General features: G+C 36.2%; 1 protein-coding gene across 2 annotated transcripts in view; it reads right to left on the bottom strand.

The window, feature by feature from the left end:
- Positions 1-2,679, bottom strand: part of LOC143025356 (opioid-binding protein/cell adhesion molecule-like) — a 48,698-nt gene extending 46,019 nt beyond the window's left edge. For both annotated transcript variants that reach the window (XM_076184892.1, XM_076184893.1), the window contains exon 1: positions 2,286-2,679. The gene's annotated coding sequence lies outside the window, so the exon portion shown is untranslated. The remainder of the gene's footprint in view (positions 1-2,285) is intronic.
- Positions 2,680-5,000: the final 2,321 nt, after the last annotated feature.

The raw sequence follows: 5,000 nt of genomic DNA, 5'->3' as shown, positions 1-5,000 counted from the left end.
ATGTCGTTGCTGGGACATCGGTGATACAGGTACGGTAAGGAAAGTGTTTCCATCTTCCTTCCACATCGGAGAGACTTGGGCTCTCTTCTCAATCGCGGTTGATATGTTATCTTAAAAAAAAAAAAAAAAAAAAAAAAAAAAAAAAATCCAGGGTTTTCATGTTTCAAAATGATTTGTTCTTGAACACAATTCCACAGAACCGAAACCCAGTCTCTACTTGTGAGAATTTATGAACGAAGAACAAAGTGAACGGACGAACAGATGAGAAATTTCTGAGGTGACGCATGTTATACTTAATGCAGCATTCGAACTATTTCTTATTGAAACGTTCAGATCTTTTTTTTATCATATTGGGAATCTGAATGACCCCAAGATCTCTTTCGACTTCAAATTCTTTACCTTTGGTATCGCTTCCTTAGTTCTAGTAAGATTCATTGGTATTTTCTTGAAGAAAAATTAAGGAAACCCGGCTTACCACTCACGGTTTACATTATCATAATTCTGATTAAGTTATGTGTAGTGAAAACCAAGTTTATGTTTAATGGGGAACTTATGGCTATAGGAAACCCCTATCTTCATTTCTAAACAATTTGTACATGGAATATTCTGAAACTGAGCTTTTGCCTAGCATTCTTCTGCAGAATTCGATTTCATATATATATATGTATATATATATGTGTATATATACATATACATACATATATGTATATGTATATGTATATGTATATGTATATGTATATGTATATGTACAGTATATATAAATATATAATTTTCTAAAAATAATACTACAGTTATTATATTATTTGAGACTGATGAAACTTTACCATCCCTTTAGGATTACTAACATCAATATTGCATCTAAAAATAATAACTCGTTAAGAGCCTCTCCATTCGAAACTCCAAGAGGGATACGAAATAATATGCATGTATGTAGTATTCCATGAAAATGATGTGATCTATGTTATATCCGCAAAACTGGGAAGGATTTACGAATGAGGATGAACCAACACAGATACGATATTACAATAGGCCAAATGTCCGATAGGCTTTTGATCCATGTGAGAGACTACAGCCATGAAATTGACCGTAACAATGTTAAAAAAATTGCCATGAAGAGTTCCACAATGAACAGGAATATCAGGGAACCAAGTCAAACGAAAATCTTTTAAAGATGTTATGAACTTAAGCACGGTGGCGTAATCTGAAGCGTGCTGGTCTCGCGTTCGCTTAGATGAGGGATCGAATCCCGCACTCTTTTCCGATTCCCAGCAATAACTGTTACCTGCACCAACAGTCCCTTAAGCACATATGACAAAGATGATGACTTCGACCGCAGATGCACGCTTCCTGGCATAGCCTCCTTACCTTATTTTAAGTATAAAACAATAGAAATTTTATATATTTGTTATTTAGAAGATCGTCCTTCTGCATTTAGGAACCTCAGAAGAAATACATGAACCCTAATGCATCCGCCCTTGTTCTTTTCTCAATTGCCTGGGTACATTCATTACTATTTTCTTTTCTTTTTTATTATGAACCTGAAGATGTTATGATAGACACGAACCTTATATCATTCCTAAATGTTTTATGCATAGAGCTCCAGTCGCGTTTTCAGTGATCTACATACATGCATACATACTCGTACATATACACATAAATACATACATACGTACATACAAATATATACACACACATACACACACACACACACACACACACACACATATATATATATATATATATATATACATATATATATATATTTGTGTGTGTGTGTGTGTGTGTGTGTGTGTGTGTGTGTGTGTGTGTGTGTGTGTGTGTGTGTGTGTGTGTGTGTGTGTGTGTGTGCGTGCGTGCGTGTGTGTGCGCGTGTATGTGCAAGAATGTCTACACACACACACACACACACATAGAAATGTATATATGTATGTATATATATATATATATATATAGAGAGAGAGAGCGAGAGAGAGAGAGAGAGAGAGAGAGAGAGAGAGAGAGAGAGAGAGAGAGAGAGAGAGAGAGAGAGAGAGAGAGAGAGAGAGAGAGAGAGAGAGATAGAGAGAGAGAGAGAGAGAGAGAGAGAGAGAGAGAGAGAGAGAGAGAGAGAGAGAGAGAGAGAGAGAGAGAGAGAGAGAGAGAGAGAGAGAGGGAGGGAGGGAGATTAGGAGGAAGAAGGGAAAGGGATGTATAGACCTACTGTATAGAAAAAAAATCAGTGTTAATCGCACTTAGCACCTGACAAACACTTCTACTAGTCTTCCTATCCTAAGATAAATACTCACCATCAAACGCAGATTCTGATGCAAATAATGCATGAACTTGTATTAATTCTGATGCAAAATGTTGAGGCTGGAACGTGATATATATCGTTTTCTTCAAATCACTCAACTTCGTTATTCCGAGCACGGACGGAAACACATTGTCACGTAAGGTCTATTGGCCTTGTTGTCACCAAGGCAATTACGCACTTACGTGCACCACTCCCATCCTTAGTCGCTCACTGTGTGACTGCGTTTCCTTACACCCCTTGAGATGCGGCTACACTGACGACCGAACAATAGCGACGTTCTGACACGCACAAACGAACGTACATACACACATACACACACGTGCACATGTATGTATACACGTACACACACACGTGCACATGTATGCACACACACACACATACACACACACACAACACACTCACACACACACATACGCCTATACATACAAACCCACGCACGCAAGCCCACGAACTTACTCACGAACGTACACATATACACATGCACACATGCGCACACTGCAAACGCACACGATGCAAACGTACATACGCACGCACGCTCATATTGTCTATAATAAGATGCACACCTCGCCAGCACCACAGTTACGTACACAGACACACACACTCACTCACTCACACACACACACACACACACACACACACACACACACACACACACACACACACACACACACACACACACACACACACACACACACACACACCCTCCCTGTATGTATAAAATGGGAAAATATTTGATGTATAGTGATGATGTTTATTACTACGATGATAACAAAAGCATTAGCAATATAAGAATTAGTGTTTATGATTATGATATTTGTAAATGAATCAAAATGGCGTTTTGTCAAGCAACGACATACTCTTGTTTTGAAATGACTAACGGTTGATAGAAAGATACAAGTAAGGCATGGCCATGAAATTGTCACCTCAGCCTCTAATAAATCAAATATATTGACAGCTTTTACAAGAGAGTTTGTAGGCTTTATAATATAGTTAAAAAAAAATAATTTCATCATATTTTCGTAAAAAAATTTACGCTATCTTTTGAATACCTTTTGTGATGATACCTAATACATTTTTTCCTTAATAGATGTCCAACGTATTTGGGTAAAGTAAAATAGGTGTTTTGCAATTTTTTGTCCTGTAATTTTCATAATGAATGTGCTTTATATGTGTATATTTTTTGTATCTTTTTCGAATGGAATTAAAACAAATCAAAGACGAATTACATTTCAGAGGTACGGATGCAAGAATCAACGACTTAAAAGAATATGTTTTTGCTTTTTCTGTAATTTGGTTTTAATTTTAGAATGTGTTTTGTATGCGTACATTTTTGTATTGTCAAATGAAATTAAATCGAATCAACGACGAAGAACATTTCAGGGGAAACGGATGCAAGAAGCAACAATTTTGACAGACGACTCAGAACGAAGTCATCACTGACGACAACTTCGACAACTACGGTGATCAGTGCTGTCAAATTTTACACTTTTTTCATCTGGTCTCGTTGTTCTCGTTATGAACTGTAGTTTACCAGCGTTTCTATCCATGTGGACATCTGGTGTCGACCTGGGTCAGATTTTCTAACGTTTCCCTGACACGAAAAATTATAATTGAAGGTGCGTGATGATGAGAAGAAAGAGATTAAGATATTTTTTTCCTTGCCTTCTTGCCATTTTGCTTTATTGACAGAATGAAAAGAAATATTCGTCATCATAATACAAGTTATTCTTTCCCCCCTACCCCTCACACACACACGAAAAAAAACACAGAATTCAACGAGATTGTCTAGCATTTGTTCCACAAAGGCTTTTGGTATATGTATGTATATGTAAGCAGAGGAAATACTTTTCGGTAAAGAAGATGTAGTCCGATACAGGTTGAGACTCTTTGCTTCTGAAAGCTCCATACAGATAAATAAAATCTTCTAAAGTCAGCCAGAATAAATCAACAAGTATCCCTAAGTACGAAAGGAAACGAACTTACGAAGAACTTGTGGCTATGTCTTTTGAGTCTTGATGATAATTTTGTAGATTTAGCGGTATTTTCCTTTTTTCTCTCCCTCTCACCTTTGGTGGCTGTAGTGTACCTTTAAGCTACTAAGCACGATCATTTCTCTTCTAGCGGTGGGGGTCTGAATCTCTTTTCTTTCTCTAAGAACTTGTTTATGGTTTGGTCGCTTTTGAGTTTCGACTTTTGTGGTTTGGTCGCGGAGGTACGCTCGACGCTGGCTATAATTTGACGGTGGCTTTGAAGTCTTTGGGTGCGGCTTCGGTGATAGCTTTAAGTAGCGGACTTTGTTTTCTGAGACAACTGTAATTTTCAGTTCATTGCTATGATGACGGTTATGCATAACTGGCTAAAGCCAGTTAGCCGCTTTCGTTTAACTAAGTGTAGGGGCTTTGTGCTAAATGAGTTTTAGTGTTCTTAGTTAACGTTTTTTCATTTTTCGCTCTAGACAACGCCAGATTTGTTTATAGATTGATCTATTTATCAATCGATATATTCATTTATCAATTAATTAATTTATTTTTTTATTTATTTATCTACCTTATTTTGTTTATTTATTTACTTATATATAATATTGTTTATTTATCTATTAATTGTACTTTATCTTATTTTACTTTATTATCTCATATAAATTTATTTATTATTTGTTATCTATTCATTTATTTATTTTATTTTGATTTACTTTATATATATATTTTCA

The sequence above is a fragment of the Oratosquilla oratoria genome, chromosome 5 (genome assembly GCF_046742065.1).
Source record: "Oratosquilla oratoria isolate Oo_2021 chromosome 5, ASM4674206v1, whole genome shotgun sequence".
Taxonomy (NCBI): Eukaryota; Metazoa; Arthropoda; class Malacostraca; order Stomatopoda; family Squillidae; genus Oratosquilla; species Oratosquilla oratoria.
This window is presented reverse-complemented; position numbering and strand designations above follow the sequence as displayed.